Source organism: Rhinopithecus bieti, unplaced genomic scaffold (assembly GCF_001698545.2).
Source record: "Rhinopithecus bieti isolate Rb0 unplaced genomic scaffold, ASM169854v2 scaffold_566, whole genome shotgun sequence".
Lineage (NCBI taxonomy): Eukaryota > Metazoa > Chordata > Mammalia > Primates > Cercopithecidae > Rhinopithecus > Rhinopithecus bieti.
Window position 1 is genome coordinate 2,959,723 of NW_016803334.1, and position 18,760 is coordinate 2,978,482.

Sequence of the window (18,760 nt, forward strand, 5' to 3'; positions counted from 1 at the left end):
TTATCCTAGTGGACAAAATGTGAACTGCTAAAATCAAAGTGTTGAAAGGTTTTACAATGGTTGTCTCCAGCACAGGAACTTAAAGGAAATACTAAGAATCTTGCTTACATGTTAACCTGCACAATAACTTTTTTGTATCACGAAATAATAAAAATGTATGCATAAACATGTATCTAAATTGGACACTTTGGGTTCTACAGGAAGCAGATACAGAGACAGGTATAGTGGTTTTGAAGTTGGGGCTGAAGATCAATGCCTGTGACGATAAAAGGGAAAGGAAGCAAGTTTGGGCAAATTGGAAAAAATTTTAACCAACCCGAAGGGGATCTCTGAGTCCCACCATAGGCCACCCTAGGCTCAGTCATTGTCTGGGGCACATTGAGAAGAGGTCAGCCTTAGTACAAATGCTACAGGTGGCCCCAAAGATGCTATGGCTGGAAGTTGTCAACCAACTGTACTCCTCACAGGTGAAAGGCAGGTGCTTTCTTGTCACACCAAATAACTTCTTAAAATTTACCTGATAAAGTTTATTTTGGAGATTTTATGATATCTACCATGCACAAACTTTCAGAAAGGAAGTTGCATTACTGTCAGAAGATGTGGAATACAAAATTGTTTCCCAAAACATCAACATCACTTGTGGATTATTGTTAGTTGCAGAAATCTTCTATACAAATGAAATATTGCAGTAAACTACCATATTATTTTAAAGATATTTTTAAGAACAGTACTTTATTGCTATAAATTTATTCAATAAATTCAAATTTATAGTACACATTTATTATAAATTTTGTTAATAAGAGTAACAAAAGCTATTTTCATGAACATAGACATTTGGAATTGGAGGTTATGGATGACAGTGACAGGAATATCTCCACCTAGTCTGTTTGTGCTGCTACAACAAAATACCACAGACTGAGTAACTTACAAATAGAAGAAATTTATTTTTTACAACTCTGGAGACTGGAAGTTCAAGATTAAGGCATTGGCATTGGTCTGGTTAGGGCCTTCTTGCTGCAACCTCACATGGCATAAGACAGAAGGGCAAGGTAGCCGAAGGCTCTATGAAGCCTCTTTTGAAAGAGCTTTAATCCCAGTAAGCCCTCATGGCCTGATTACCTCACAAAGGCCCAGCTTCTTAAAATCATCACATTGGCAACACCTGCATTTTGAAGGGCCCACATTCAGACAATACCACCACCTTCACATCCAATGTATTTTGAGGTTCTTTTCTCTATTGCATAGAACCTAGGAAATTTTCTGATGATTAGTTGCAACTGGTAACCATTTTGCCTCTTAATAATCACAGAACACATGCAACAAGGTAAGGATGGCAAGCTAAAAAGTTTGGTGCAGATAAAACAATATGTCAGTAGTTTCAAAATTGTTAATATTTAGTAAATACTTTTGAGAATAATGTTGATTTTTTAATAACTGAAATATATATAAAAACGAAAACTAGATTAAAACTATGCAGAAATTCTCAACCTCATAGTTCAAACATTATTATTCTGTGATATAATTGGGGATTCATAGCAATAACTTTTCTAACTCACTAGTGTTAAAAAGGCTTGAATACTCCTGAATAGCAATTTATATGCTGGAGGAAATTGATGAAATGAGTGGTTAATAAATTTCCCAGCCTCTGTTATGCTGCACCAGATCTTTTTAAGTACTGTTCTTAATTTAGCAATGAAATTTAAAAAAATCAAAGAAAGAAAGAAAGCGAGGACATTGTTTACATGTAAACAGTTTAAAATTATTACCTTATTTTCAGACACCCATAATTAATTATTCTCTTTTAATTTTATTAAATTAAGTGGCAAAGAGATGGGATAAAATCTTTGCTTCTGTAAATTTATAGAACACTGTGTTACTGCTTTTTCCTCTTCTTTATGCTATTTTAAGCAAGGTCAGTTGTTATTCTTTCTAATTATTGTTTTATACATTTGGAGGATTCCTAGAGCATTTTTTTCTCCCAATAAATCATCTCTGTTCACAAATAGGCAAAGGGTCATAAACTCTTCTATGACTATGGAAGATTTAAATCTCAACAACTGTTTCTTAACTGCAGACAACTTATTAAGAAATGAATGGAAAAAGGAAAAAATAGATTATAAGATTACAAATGTGTTACCTCAGTAACTACTGGTTGCCTATTTCTTTGCTTTCAGCTTCATAGGGCAAATCGGTGCACCCTGCAGAGATTTGCAGGTGGAGGAGCAGGTACTCTTTACACAATTATCTACGGGAACCAAATTTAGACAATAATGGGAGGACACAGCAGAAAGATGGATTTCTGTGAACCCCAATTCATGCAATTCCAGTGCATTTGTGCACTCTGTCTCTGTCTTTCTCTCTCTCTCTCACACACACATACACCCACCACACACACTCTTACATATTGTCCCACCAAATATGTCATCAAGGTTTTTTTTTTGTTTTGTTTTTTGTTTTTTGTTTTTTGAGACGGAATCTCGCTCTGTCGCCCGGGCTGGAGTGCAGTGGCCGGATCTCAGCTCACTGCAAGCTCCGCCTCCTGGGTTTACGCCATTCTCCTGCCTCAGCCTCCCAAGTACTACTTACTTCATGATCCTGTTTCAAAGCAGAGGTCCTTAATAGGTTGCAAGTGTGCTGAACTATGTCTTCATAGCACATAGCACCCTTGCTGGGAACCCAGGGCATGCGTGGCAAATGGTGTTTCCCCTCAACCCTGTCCTCTCAGTTCTGACCTGAGGCTCAATCTTCCTCCATGTACCACAGCATAACTTACCAATGTTCCCATTTTCCATTACGTCATGTGTTAACTTGAGAAACTTTGTGAAATATTAGAGATCATTAGCTTAATTGTGAGACGTATTTGCTTCAGTGTTGAGTTATTCCTTTTGCCTTAAATCTGTGCATGTCACATCAGCAAGAGGAAATTTAATACAGGTCAGGAGTAATTATACGCATATTTCTTTAGTGTTGATTATCACATAATTTACAAATCAGATTCCAGAATTACTCATTTACCAATGCTTTCTGAAGATTAACCTAGGCATACAAAAATTAAATATTCAATTATTTTATTATTTTAAGATTTTAATAAACAATGAATAACATCATAACAGTTGTATTATTTTTTAATTTTTAGTTTTCAACTTTTGTTTTAGATTCAGGGGGTTTGTCATGTGCCAGTTTGTCACCAGGGTATATTGCATGATGCTGAAGTTTGGGGTGCAATGAACCCGTCTCCCAGGTACTGAGCATAGTACCCAACAGATAGTTTTCCAACCCTTGGCCCCTCCCTTACTTCCTCTTCTAGTAGTCTCCAGTGTCTATTGTTTCCATCTTTATGTTGATAAGTACCTGATGTTTAGTTACTATTTATAAGCAAGACCATGTGGTATTGGATTTCCTGTTCTTGCATTAATTCATTTGGGATAAAAGTTTTAAAGATAGAATAATTGCAATCAAATTAGAATTAATTCATTTCTTTAGCAAAATTGTATTTACTTACCTATTTCTTTGTCTTTTTCTTTGAATATATATAGTTTTCATAACATTTCTTTTCTTTTTTAAATTGTGATAGGGTCTTGCTCTTTCATCCAGGCTGGAATGTAGTGCTGTGATTATGTCTCATTGTAGCCCTGACCCTCCAGGCTTAAGCAATCCTTCCACTTCAGCCTCCTGAGCAGTTGGGACCACAGGTGCATGCCACTACTACCGCTGGTTTGTTTTGTTTTGTTTGTCTGTTTGATTTTTTTGTAGAGACAGGGTCTCCCTATGTTGCCCAGGATGGTCTTGCCTTGGCCTACCAAATTACTGGGATTACTGGTGTACACCACTGTACCAGGTCAAATTTTAACTACTGTATACATAGACATCTATATCCTGCTTTTGCCAAGCAACATTACTAAGCATTTTCTACATTTCTTTATATTCTGCCTAACTGGCCCTATTGATGGTTGCACAATTGTCCATCAAGTTGATATGCCATTTATAACCAAGTCGATATGCCATTTTGTTAACCATTGAATAAATATTCCTAAATCAATATATGTTTAGTTAGTTTCGATTTTCCCAGTATATAACACCAACATGAGTGTCTAGATATGTGTAAACAACAATGTATACATATCTAAATGCAAAAGCAGAAATACGATTCTCAGTAGCTTTTGTCAAAACGTTTTCCAAAAGAGTTGTACTATGTGTGAGCATAACTTTTTAACAGCACTTTTGTCATCAGTGACTCTTTGCTATTAACTCTTGAGTTATGTTGAGTTTTAAGAAGACTGGTGATAAAAAGAAATCCAGTTCTTTTTCAAGCCCCATGTTGAGTTTTATCACCAGCCTTTCTCTCTGACCCTTTATCATAACGAGAGCAGCAAAAGCGTCTGGTATTCTGTGCCAATCCTTTTATTTCCTTATGATAAAATTATTTTTGTTCCTTTTGACTTGTCTGAAAAGCCAAACTAATGTCACCTGGACCTTAGGGCTGCTCGGCCACAGCAGGAGGACACAGGGAAGCCCAGGCAGCATGCACAGCAATGCCTGACTTTGCAATACTAAGTTTCTTCTCCTCCAGGATTTGTCAATTTTGATTTTGCAGCTCAGTCAGTAATGCCGTGTGCTGTTTGCCTCCTGTCTGAGTTACAAAGTAAAGAGTCATTTTCTCTTCCAAGGTGACAAATAAAAATAAAATAAAAATCTTTATCTTTCCATGTCTATTATATTTTCTACCTCGGTGACATACACTTTTGAGCATATGAACCAGAGAAACTCAGAGGAAAAGGAGATATTGTAGAAGCTTGGCATGTTATACCATCTGCTCCTACATGAACAGAACTCCACTCAAATATTAACCATCGTCATTATTATATGATAATGGTGGTTAATAAGGAAATAAATGTAAAGAATAAGGGAAAATGTTCTTAAGATTCATTATTAATATTGAAATAGGAAATTCTAGAAAATAATGTAAATAGTCTAAATAGTAAAATATGTCTTTGATCGCTAATAAAATGATAAAAGTTTTAATGCAGATTTATCAACCTTTCCTTCTGGGATTGCTCACTCATATATTGCTTGTGTTCTAAATTCTAAGACTCTGTTCCCCTTTGTTTTGTTTTTATTATTGCTGTTTTAACATGGTTTTTAACTGTTAGCACATAAAACTTACATATGCATTGTTGAAATATTCACAAATGCAGAAAAAATAACAAAACAAGAAAAAGATCACCTATAATTCCACTGTTTAGAAATATACATCATTAGACATATGGGTATTGTTTTAGTCCATTTTCACACTTCCAATAAAGACATACCTGAGACTGGGTAATTGATACAGGAAAGAGGTTTAATGGATTCACAGTTCCACATGGCTGGGGAGGCCTCACAATCATGGTGGATGACAAAGAGGAGCAAGTCACATTTTACATGGATGGCAGCAGGCAAAGAGAGAGCTTGTGCAGGGAAACACCTCCCTCACTGATAAGTTGTGATCCTCTGTATCAGCTTGTGTGTCTCTCTAATTTTGTGGGCAATTTTTTGCTCTGTGAAACCAGAAGAGACCAGGGGCATTGCAAAGATTGTAAATATAGAAGAAAATGACTAGGAGAAGTATGTAGCCAATGCCTGGCAATATGTCAATCTCAGGAAAGGTGAGAAATTATTAAATAATTGTGGTCATTTATTATCTATATATTGAATATCTCTAATTACCTTAGGATAACATCCTAGATGTAAAATTGGTAGGTACACATACAGTTACAGCCCAACAGGTTCTTCTTGCCCACTGCTCAAAAACTCCAAACACTGGGAACAACAGGAGTTTCAGTAAAGAAAGAGTTCAAGAATTGTAGGGCCAACCAAGATGGATGGTGGAAGATTTTTCACAAATCCATCTCCACAAGAGCTCACAGGCTAGGGTTTTTAAGGGAAATTTGGAGGGCAGGGGGATAGGAAATGAGTGCAGATTGATTGGGGATGAAATCATCAAAGTGTCCAAACTGACTTTGCATACTGAGTCAGTTTCTGGGTTGGGGGGGTCACAGGACTGGTGAATCAGTTCCTTAGTATGAGTCATGGGTTCCGTATGGGTTAAGTCAATCATTTACGAGAACGCAAAATTCTGGAAAATCTCAAAGATCAATTTTAGGTTTTACAACAGCGATGTTCTCTATAGGAGCAATTAGAAAAGTTACAAATCTTGTGACCTCCAGCTACCTGACTCCTGAGAAGTAAGGGGTTATAGAAAAGCAAGCTAAGGAACAAGGGGTCATTATTGTTTAACTATAGCTACATCTTAGCAGAACTCAGGTCCCTCTTGTAATCCTATCCTTGTGGCCTTCATTAGTCTTACAAAGGTGATTTTAGTCCCTGGAAGGAGTCAGTTTTGGGAGGAGTTGTTATCATCCTTGCTTCAACATTAAACTATAAACTGAATTCCTCCCATAGTTAGTTTGGTCTGTGCCCAAGGATGAGTAAAGGTAGTTAGCTTGTGAGGTCAGAAACAAGATGGAGTCGGGTTAGAGTTCCCTCACTGTTATAATTTTTACAAAGGTGGTTTCAGCAGTCTTTTAGTCTGGTTATTATGGTAAAGTATTATTGCACATTTCAAATTTGTTTCGTCCAAAAACTTGAATTACATGTATCTGATTGCTGCTTGGAATGTGAAAGTACTACTGTTGTCATGCTGTGTGTGTTTGTAAAGTAGATCTTTTCCACTTTTCTTTCTGTTTATTGCCTTCAAAACTTGTTGTTTGAATACCTATTTCAAAAATGTCTTCATATTTCATAATGTAGTGATTGTGTAATGACTTATCAAAATGGATCAGGTATCTTTTTCTGGTTTAGCCAAAAAATGCAAGAGAATATAGCTTATATAAAATCATACTTTAAAGCAGAGAACTGGTTTTGATGTTAAATATTGGTAAGAACCTTTCTTATTTTACTACTTAGCTTAGTCTGGTCACAAAACAAAGACTTTCCAGTTTTTAAATATTTATCTTAAATAAATTGTTACCAATATGTGGTTTCTTTTTTTCACTTAGTATAGATTCCAAGTTATTGATGTAAATTTAAAGTACATGCTACAAATGAGTGACAAAAAATGCTCACTTCTGATGTGCAAAGGAGCCCTCAGCAAATCACCTTCAAGATTGAGGAAAGTCCTTATTTCTTGTGTTTGTTTGTTTTTGTTTGTTTGTTTGTTTTGAGGCGGAGTCTCGCTCTGTCACCCAGGCTGGAGTGAGTGGCCGGATCTCAGCTCACTGCAAGCTCCGCCTCCCGGGTTCCCGCCATTCTCCTGCCTCAGCCTCCCGAGGAGCTGGGACCACAGGCGCCGCCACCTCGCCCGGCTAGTTTTGTATTTTAGTAGAGACGGGGTTTCACCGTGTTAGCCAGGATGGTCTCGATCTCCTGACCTCGTGATCCGCCTGTCTCGGCCTCCCGAAGTGCTGGGATTACAGGCTTGAGCCACTGCACCCGGCCGAAAGTCCTTATTTCTTATTCAATAGGCCTAATGTAGAAAAGAAAACAAAGAATAAAAGAAAAAAAGGAGGGCAAAAGAGAAAGAGACAAAAGGAGGAAGGAGAACAAATTGCCAACTCTTCACATAGCATACACACATTCAAAATCTGGACATGGCTTTCAAGAGATAATAAGAGGAATGAGAAATGGTAGAATCTTCATGAACATAATACTAGTTTCTAATATTTAACTAGTAAATTTTGGGGAAAAGAATTACTGCATAGACTTATTTTCTTCTATGTATGAGATCTAATAACTTCTACTCCTTTTATTCTCTCTTTCTGCGTCACTCTTTAGCTTCAGGCAAAGTGGGCTAATTTAACCTTGGTTCCCTGTGAGACTCCTTGTGAAATCATCTCTTATAGATTCCAGGAACCTTGCCAAAACCTTTCAGCTGATCCTTTGGTATACAGAACCCCTCATTCACTGTGCTACATAAAAACTCTGCCCTCCAAAGAGACTGCTGCAAAAGTCAGACAGATCTTGATATATCTTTCCTCTTTAGAATCACAGAGTAGTAGAGCTAGGAGTGCTCTTTGAATTTATCAGAAAGATTAAGTGATTTACTCAAACTTCTGTGACTATTTAGTGCTCAACAGGGGAATTCTGATTTCATTTCCCTTGTTCTTTGTGGGATTTTAACCCCATCTACCATACTAACTTAACTCTTTTGCACAGAAGACTATTGCTCCTGTATTTTCATATTGAAAACTATCAGAAAAAAAGTGCAAATGACTGACAATATAAAATATGTTACTTTTCAGTGATAGTTTCTATTTTAACCCTGGGTAATTTAGGACTTCACAGTGGGCTGTTAGTCAAGTCAAAGGAGTTATTCTACTTAAATATCAGACTGATTATGCTTTTTAATATCGCTATTTCTAATTAGTCTCACCAGAAGGAGATTTCAATCAAAGAGAGAGACCCAAACCACTCATTGATTTTTGTTTTATAGTAATGTTAATGAGGAAAAAACGGTGAATTTAAGGCTAAAATTAAGTGGAAGATTCTGTGAACTTCAACTATTCATCTTGTCCTGCTCACATTAATGTGATTAATTGAAAATTCCTTGTATTTTATTTCATATAATCATAAAATACTCATTTTTATGTGAATTATAGCTGTAACCTAAATGTCACCTGTTCTTGCCAGGCTGTGGATGAAACTAGGCTCACCCTTAAATTTATTCCCCATCCCTAGTGTATCTGAGTTCACCAACATCCTCCTTCAAGCTGTCACCCTGTCTTTTCGGAAACTCCACAGAAACCCCGCTCAGCCACAGTCTCCTCAGGTGTCTTTCCCTACTCAAACTTTTCTTTACCTGTGTCCTCTCCCTGTGAAGCAGCTGAAAGGAATATCAGGAGTTTTCAGGTTCTGCGCCACTGAAAGAACAGCAAAGTTCATACCAAAGGCAATTACCTCCTTACGTCAGCGATGCCACCAGCCCCCAGATGGATTCCACGTAACAGTAGAAAAACATTCTCACTCCACACAACATTTTTCATCTTCATCCCGAAGCAGCTTAGTTTATACCCGTAGTCCCACAAATCTATCAAATTAATCAGCCTCACTCTGTAGTAGGTTACACAGTGATTCTGAAAATGGTATGTTCAAGCCTTAATCCCTAGATCCTATGAATGTGATCCTACTTGGAAAGGGATCTTTGCAGATATAATTAAATTAAGGATTTTAAAATGAGTTCATCCTAGATTTAGCGTGGGCCCTAGGTCCAACAACAGATAACTTTAGAAGAGAAAAGAAGAAAGAGACTTGAGACACAAAGATACAAGGGAAAAAAGCATAAAGACAGAGGCAGAGATTAAAGTTATGTTGTCATAAATCAAGGAGTGTGAGGAGCCACCAGAAGCTAGAAGAGGCAGAAAGGCATTCTCCTCTAGTGCCTTCCAAGGGAGCGTTGCCCAGCCAAAGTCCGATTTTAGACCCCTGGCCTCCAGAACTGTAACATAATAAATCTGTGTTCTTGTTTTGCAGCAGCCCTATGAAATTACACACCACTTATAACAGAGTACAAGTCCAGATGAAAGAGCAGGCAAGGGAGCACATGACATGCTGCCATTCAGTTGTTCATTTGTTAAATAAATATTTGTGGGGCATCTAATAAGTTCTAGAGCCAAACATAAAGAAATGTTCAGTCTTGCAAGGAAGATAGACATTACAGTATTGAAATGACTTTTAAGGCAGAAGAGTAGGGTATTATGGGTGACTAGAGAAACAAGAACGTCTTTCTGAAAGATGAATATTGACGTTCAGGTCTAACAGGCGGTTAGGAGTAGTCGGATGAAGATTTCGAATGGTGGCATGTCAGGGAAAAGGATAATGCTAACTTTGCAGGGAGGAGAATGGAGAAGGCTATATCTGGGAGAAAACTGGACATTTTGAGGAACTCAAAGGTGTCTTCTATTGCTCCATGATAGGGTGGAAAGGAACACGTTAGTAATGCAGGAGCCGAAAAGGTGTGCAGGGCCAAGATCCTGAAAAGCCTGAGATCAATCTTAAAAAAGAGTACAAGATATATTTTAGAAGTAATGAGAAACAGTCTTATTAAATAGTTTCTTAGGGCTGCCTTAACAAAGCTCCACAAACAGGGTGACTTAAAACAAATGTGTGGTCTTACAGTTCTACAGGCCAGACTTCCACGGTCAGTCAAGCTGTGTCAGGACAATGCTCCCACTGAAGGTGCTGGGAAAAGAACCATTCCATGCCACTTCCCTGGCTTTTGCTAACCACAGGGGTTTCTTGGCTTTTAATGCATCAGTCCAATCCTCCGTCTTCACATTGGAGTTTTCTCCGTGTGTCTCCACTTTGTCTTTCACACACTCATTGTGTGGGTCTATTTCCGGGTCTAGCTTTCCCCTTCTTGTAAGAACACCAGTCATAGCAGATTAGGAACCAACCTAATGACCTTGTTTTCACTTCATTATCTCTGTAAATACTCTATTTCCAGGTATGGTTACATTCTGAGACACTGAGTTTTATCAGCACCTCGACATATACTTTTGGAAGGACACAATTCAATGTGTAATAAAAACAAAGGTATTTCAGTAAGAAGGTGAGATATTATTAAAAAAAAAAAAATCATTGTGACCATAGAGCATTCTTACACTAATAAAGAGGAAGAATGCAAGAATGTTGAGGTTGCTAACCTTAGTCCATGTTCAATAGGATTTTCCTCCCAGGTGATATCTATGGTTTTTGTTGTTGTTGTTGTTCTCTTATTCAAAGCCCTAGCCTCGAGGGAAATGCAACCTAATTACAAAACAAAAGCCTTATAAAACAATGATTGCTAAGAAATAGGCCTATGGGAAAGGGACTAAGGGAAAAGAGGATGTTATCTATGCTTTGCCAGTATCTGAGTCTCGATGAGCCAATCTAGAGGAACTATGGTCCTAAGCTTTATTTTCCAAAAAACAAAAATAAAATCATGAGATTTTATAAGTATGAGGAGTCTATTCCTAGGTAGTTTATAAACAAGTTATTTCGTTCAATATTCTAAATATATTCTAAAATAATAGCTACTTTAAGCAATCTATTAACATATTAAACCAAGTCTAAAATGTGATTAGAGTTACGGAAAACTAATCTCCCACATCATTTTCTTACTTGAAGGATTGAATCACATCAAGATTATCTTCTTGGAGGTAAAATGTATTTTGGATTCATGTCAGGTCACTTGCCATTGAATTCAACACAATAAAATGGCCATTTTCTGTTTGTATTAGTGTGTGTATGTGAACTAGAGGATATTACAATATTAGGGAGTAGACACAAATGCACAACCATGTTGGGGAAGTGTCCAATTTACAGGAAGATAATGAAATGTATGTTTTATGAAGGGCAAGTGAATTTTCTCAAGGCTTATTCTTAAGGGAATCATGTCTGCTTGAAAGAGTACACTCAGAAAGCAAAATCTATACTGTTCTACAGCAGACACTATAAAAATGTAAATTAAGGTTGAAACATGCTTTATTCATGAATTTCTTAAAGTATTGAATTTGAATCTCTTAAAATACAAAGCTAAAGACAGTTTTCATTTAAAAGCCAAAAAATAAAATATGTATTTAAAGGGATAAATTATACATAAGCATGATTTATAATTTATTGCCCATAAAACTTTTATCAAAGAAACAAGAAGAGTGGTATGTATGCAAATACAGGGATACAAAAATAAACATATTTCTATAAGCTGTGCACCAGAAAAGAAAGGGCATTTGATTTATATTGGTTTTCGCTTTTAAATGTGGCTACAATCCAAACAATTCTTTTTAAATAGTAAAGCTTAAGGTATTGCTAACACTTGAGATGTGCCTTTTTGTGCTTTGGTATTAAATCAAAATATTTTGNATTGCCCATAAAACTTTTATCAAAGAAACAAGAAGAGTGGTATGTATGCAAATACAGGGATACAAAATAAACATATTTCTATAAGCTGTGCACCAGAAAAGAAAGGGCATTTGATTTATATTGGTTTTCGCTTTTAAATGTGGCTACAATCCAAACAATTCTTTTAAATAGTAAAGCTTAAGGTATTGCTAACACTTGAGATGTGCCTTTTTGTGCTTTGGTATTAAATCAAAATATTTTGGTTGAGTAGGGGTACCTTCTGTTCTTTTTCATATAATCTAGTTAGTGGCAGCGACATGTGCATTTACTAAGACTTTAAAGACCATTTATTTTCTGTTGCTTGTACTGTTGCTGAGTCCTGGTTCTTTCCCGACTTATTTCCATAAGTAGCTCATGCTTAAGAATCCTGTATATTTAATAGTCAAGGAGGATAGAGAACCATAAAGCAGGTTTAGATTTTTAATCTATGACTTTTTGCCTTTAACAAGAGCCTTTGTGTGAACTATGTAAACCTCTGTCTCTCTCTACTTTCAGTTTCCTCTCCAGGTTTATGATAATGATAAAATATAGCCTGTATCTGGGTCTGTTAAAGAAAATTATAACCATAGTTCGAAAGTTAATGGACTATAGCATTGGCTCAGATTCACTCAGGATTAGTTATTAGCTTCAAGAAATTGGTTACATTTATTACACCACCACACATCCATTTTGACAATATACAGTAAATAGAAGGAGAAAATAAATTAAACCATTAACTATTTTTAAACTTACACTTCCTTCTATCATAACATGAATAAATTTTCAGTATTTCAAACACATTGTAAAGAGAATACAGTGTGCATTAAAAAAATCTTTTTAAAAAAATGTGCTTATCAAACTCTCTTCAAATGTATATTGCCCATGAAAAATATATATTTCATACCAAATATGCATCAACTGCTGCTAACTTTGTACATGACGATAGATAGTACTTAAAAACTGTCAGAAAGAACTGCATAAATTAAAGAACAATAACAATAACAGCAAAAATTTATCTCCCATGTAGTAAGTGCTGAAAAGAAAAGAAATCAATTTAAAAGTCTTTCCTAATTATAGTGCTTGATCCTTAATCTATCTCTTTTTTAAGGATTGACCTAAATAGTTCATACCTTTTCCTGATTTTGTTGTAAATATTCAGATAATACCTTAAATTAGGCTAATTTTATAATTTGATTACATTGACACTTAAAATTCTTACCTGGCCTCAGATATTGTATCTCCACTATTGTTAGTAATTTATTTAACTTTTTCATACTGTCTGAAATTTTACCTTAAATTTATTCATAAACAGCCTATTTCACAATGCCATAACCCCTGGTCATCAGTTACATATTAGCAGGTCACTTGAATAGCTCCCCTGAAATAAATAATATTGGGGCAAGGAGCAATTTGATGGGGAAGAGGAAGGCAATATAGTAGTTTGGGAGTGTATGGGGATGACAGTAAGGATGAGGGCTGGAAAAAGCAGAACAAAGCATGCCAACATGTCCCAGGGTTGAAGAATGAGTGTACATGATATTTGAAGATATTGTGCAATGGTCTGAATGTTTGTGTCCACTCAAACATATGTTAAAATCCTAATCCCCAAGGTGATGATATTGAGAGGTGGGGCCTTTGGGAGGGGTGATAAGGTCATTAGGACAAGTCCTCAAGAATGGAATTAGTGCCCTTAGAAAATAGGCCCAAGCAAGCTCCTTCACCCCTTCCACCACGTGAGGACACAGCGAGAAGGTGCCCTTCTATGAACCAGGAAGTAGACCCCCAACAGATACTAAATCTGCCAGGAGATTGATCTTGAACTTCTCAGTCTCCAGACTGTGAGAAATAAATTTCTTTGTTTATATGTCACCTAGTTTATAGTACTTCTTTATAGCACTCTGAACAGACTAAGATGTTACGTGATAACAGTCCTAGAAAGTTGGAAATTAGCACAAAATAGAATTGGACAGTGCCAAACACCACATTTTGTTCAGAACTTTCCATATGGTGTGTCTCTGAATTACTTTTAGAATGCTTTGATTAGTACCAACTTGCATTTGTATGAAGCATGCTTCCAATTTTCCGAGAGTGCTTTGCAGTTTCATTTTTCTGCCTTCTACATTGTCACATTTTGTTATTGATCAACTCACTGTGGTCCTTTATTTTTTTCACAAATCATAAATAAGAATGATGACCCTGAATTAATATCAATGAGTAGCAAACATGCATTAAATATTTTATATCATATATATACTCTATATTATAGATAACTACTATGGAGAATATTTGAACTTATCCTTGTTGCCTAACTTCAATGACTAAATAATTGCTTTTTTTACTAAAGAAAATGTTACAGATAGAAATGAAACAATGCTACCTAAGTACTGTAGTTTGAGAGATACTAGTAAGCATCTCCTCTCTATTGTGAAAATAATTATCCCCATTTATATTTTCACATTGAGGAGCCATTACTTTCTACTTAATATTGTTATCAGGATGTAATCTTTTTTTAGAGTATAATTATGTATAGTGTGATGATTATGATAATGATGACAATAAAGGCAATGATAATAACTTTCTACATTTGAGTATCCCTAAATTTCTGACAAATGTGTTTACCTATATTATTCTATTTCATCCTTACAACATCACTATGAAGTAGGCAGAAGAAGTTTAATAACTCCTACTTAATAAGCCAAGCTTATGGCTGGGCCTGGTGGCTCATAGCCTATAATCTCAGCACTTCTAGAGCCCAAGGCAGGAGTATTGTTTGAAGCCAGGAGTTCTAGACAAGCTTTGGCAAGAAAGGGAGACCCTATCTCTATAATAAACAATTGAAAAGAAAAAATAAAACAATAAAAATAAGCCGGCCGTGCACGGTGGCTCACATCTGTAATCCCAGCACTTTGGGAGGCCAAAGTGGGCAGATGACGAGGTCAGGAGTTTGAGACCAACCTGACCAACATGGTGAAAACCTGTCTCTACTAACAAAAAACAAAACAAAACAAAACAAAAATTAGCTGGGCATGGTGGCACGCACCTGTAATCCCAGCTACTCAGGAAGCTGAAGAAGTAGAATCGCTTGAACCCGGGAGGCGGAGGTTGCAGTGAGCCGAGATTGTGCCTCTGCACTCCAGCCTGGGCAACAGAGCAAGACTCCATCTCAAAAAATAAACTAAAAGTTAAAAAAAAAAAAAAAAAAGCCAAGCTCAGGGAGCTTAAAGTGATCTGTCCCAGGGAATAATATACATGCAAAGCAGAACCAAGCTTAGGCCAATTATTTGCTATTCTATGACAAGGACTTCATGACCTTAATGATGTGTACAGATCTCTTATTTAAGGTAGAGAAAGAAGCAGTAGGAAAGTCCTCATGTTTCCTTTTGCTAGTAAATGATAACAGGGAAAGGACACTTAGAGAGGAGATAAATGAAAGTTAAACTTTACCATCTTTTCCATTTTACTTAGGCAAGTCTTTTGGCCTCTTACGAAAACCATATGAAGGAATGTTAGTCATTGCATTATAGTGTAGAGTTTTATTGAATCATTCTGCCCTAACGCTTTACTGTGATTCTTCTCCCCAAATCCTAGGAAATCAGTCACTCCATCTCTACTTGGCTTTACTAATGGGAAGTATACCACCTCAAAAGAAGTCCATGCTACTTTTAAATATTTCTAATTATTAGATATGTTTTTTAATTAAATTAAGAATAAGTCTGTTGTCTTTTCTCTAGACCTACCTTCTGGAGACAAATAATTTTAAATCCTCTTAGACCTGTGTAGTCAGTTAGTTATCCTGTCTCCTCTAGGTCTTCTGTTTATAAGGCTGTAGTGTTGCAAGCATCTTATTTAAGCTTAAACAGCCAAATCATATCAAGGAAACTTGATGTAGCCTATCTCAGGGCCTCACCTCAGGGACTAGTCACAGCTACTTTCCCTGGCTTCTGTGCTGTGTCATCAGTCATATTTTTTCCAGGTAAGTTTTCAGTAACAAACACCCCTAAATTGTAATGGCCTACAACCATAAACGTTTATTTATTCTTCTCATTATAGTTCAGCGGGGCATCTCTAGCAAGCCTTCAGTTGTGTTCCATATGTCCTGACACCTGGGATCCCGGCTGATATGCCGATTTCCATCTTGTCCACTTGGCAAAGGTAAAGATATAGTTCTGGAAACTCCCAGTAGCCCTTCCAGTTTCTTTCCAATATCTCATATGTGACAACCCCTCACATTCCATTGGCTGAAGCAAGTCACATGGCCAGGCCTAAAGAAAAGAACACTCTTCTCACAAGGAAGTACGTACAAGGAAGTACGGCAAATTGTTTGGCTCTCCCTGAAAGATTATATATCTCTGTTAACGGCCATGGGACTGCAATGCCTTCCTGTGCAAGATGTACCTTAAATGTCAGAGATGATTTTTCTGATACTTTGGAATAATGTGTAATCTACCACATTTAGACATTGTCAGAAAAATCATTTCTGACACGGAAGGTATGTTATTGATAATTCCTGGCTTCCCTGCAGCAACTTACCTATTTTCACTTTAATTATGTGTTCCCTCTGGGTAGTCTAGTCTCAACTGATAACAGCTGTGACTAAAACACACTTCCTGAGCAAAGTTGTCATTTGATGGGGGTATTAGTCTGTTCTCACTCTGCTTTAAAAAAAATACCTGAGATTGGTTAATTTCTAAAGAGGTTGAATTGACGCACCGTCTGCGTGGCTGGGGGGGCCTCAGGAAACTTACAATTGTGGTGGAAGGCATCCTCTTCACAGGGTGGCAGGAGAGAGAATGAGTGGAAGCAGGAGAAATGCCAGATGCTTATAAAACCATCAGATATCATGAGACTCACTCTTTATCCCAAGAACGAAATGAGGGAAACCTCCCCCATGATCCGATTACTTCCACCTGGTCCTGCCCTTGACACATGGGCATTATTACAATTCTATGTGCGATTTGGGTGGGGACACAGCCAAACCATATCAACAGGCATGGAGTTTAAATACATACTGTTTTCTCCTAGCATCACCTTCTTCTACTCGGGCCCAAGTGAGTCACTGGCTATGTCCTATTCAGGCTTTACCATTGATACTTGCTATCTTCTCCCATACATAACTATTTAAAATGTGCTTTGATGCCTAGTTCATTGAGGTGTTTCATATAGCACCTTTCTTTCATCATCCTAGTAAACACATTTAGTGTTTCCGTCAGATTTTCCAGAGAAACAGGACCAATAGGATATATGTAGAGAGATACATGAGATGAAATTTATTAGACGAGTTGGCTCACTCACTTGAGGAAGCTGAAAAGTCCCATGACGGGCTGTCTGCAAGCTGAAGAACCAGGGAAACCAGTAGCATGACTCCCTCAACCAAAGAAGCCAACGGTTTAACTGTCTGACACTGAAGACCTGAGGGGCTGGGGGACAGCTGGGGCAAGATCTGGAGTCTAAGGACTAAATTACCTGTTCTGACATCCAAGGGTAGGAGAAGAAGGGTGTTTTGGCTCTGGTAGAAAGAGCTCTAATTTGCCCTTTCTCTATCCTTCTCTTCTGCCTGGGCACTGCCTCTCATCACTACCATCTCTCGCTCAATTGGATGGTGCCTACCCACATAAGGGTGGCTCTTCCCCATTCAATCAGCGGACTCACATACCAGTCTCCTACAGAAACACCTCACAGACACACCTGGGGCAGCCCAATTCTTCTAATCAAATGTCAAACCACCTGGGTTTCTCTTTTAGCAGAAAAGGGATGGGCTCAGTACCTACTGAAGCACGGAGAATAAATGACGCTTTGCCAGCTATCTGCGTGACCCTTAAATCAGTTGACACCCAAAATTAACCATCACAGTCTGCCATTTCCTTAAAATGTGATTTGCAAAGCTGAATCCAAAGTAGAATAGACTGAATTTAATTTTGTTCTGTACATTATGTTTCCAGGAATGCACCTCACATTCATTAGTAGAGTTCACAGTATAATCTAGCCTTGTTCTCTACACTATGTCTCCATCAATGCATCCTAAATCCATTTGTGTTAGTTATGGATCATATTAATTTGTGTCAATCTTAGAGATATGCAGGTCCTCCAAAATATTTTTACATCAAATGACATTAATTCATTGATTTTAATTTTATTTTATCTGGAGGTTCTGTTCGTTTTGTCATTTGAATTGTTTAAAAGTGTAGAAGTAGAACTTTATATTATCCATTAATTTCTTTTTTGTTTGATTCAGGCCATTCTTCCAACTTAGCAAGAGCTTAGAATCAAAATTTTGCATCCAATGTATTACCTACCAATCTAGATTTGTGTCACTCACAAATAAAATGATCATGACTTCTCTGTGTGCCGAAAAGCCATTGATAAAACTGTTGAGACATTTTTAAAGGAACAGAGCTCTGAAACATATTGTTCAAAACCTTATCATCATAGACAATGATCCATTAATCAGCAATCACCTGTCCCTCAATTCACTGTACTGTACTAGCATCCAGTGTGCTTCTGCATCTTATCCACAAAGATATCATGACAGGGCTGTGAGGGCTGTCAGGCTGTTACCATCCTATCTCTTGCCTCAATCAGCTCCATTGCTCTAGTAGACACTACAGATATTCTCTCTCCCTCACCTGCTCTCTATGTGTTCCTTCCAAAGCTGTGTGTACACTCAGTGGAGGAGGACAACCATTCAAAAGTTCATGAATTACTATGTTAAAAGGATGGCTCACATTAGTATGTATAACTTGCCTTAAACTACCAATCAGAAATGAAAATGAGATTAGTCTATAATAAATTCATGAACTATTTCTTTAATAATGATTGAATAGCCCTTTGATTTTTACCCTCCTACTGATTACAGATTTGAATGTTA

The 18,760-nt window shown here is 37.1% G+C and overlaps 1 long non-coding RNA gene across 1 annotated transcript in view; it reads left to right on the plus strand.

Annotated features, from left to right (window-relative positions):
- Window positions 1–1,188: 1,188 nt before the first annotated feature.
- LOC108531920 (uncharacterized) overlaps window positions 1,189–18,760 on the plus strand; it is a 34,106-nt gene continuing 16,534 nt past the window's right edge. Inside the window, exons 1-2 of the long non-coding RNA XR_001886313.1 lie at window positions 1,189–1,324; window positions 15,946–16,047. This is a non-coding gene — a long non-coding RNA (uncharacterized LOC108531920). The remainder of the gene's footprint in view (window positions 1,325–15,945; window positions 16,048–18,760) is intronic.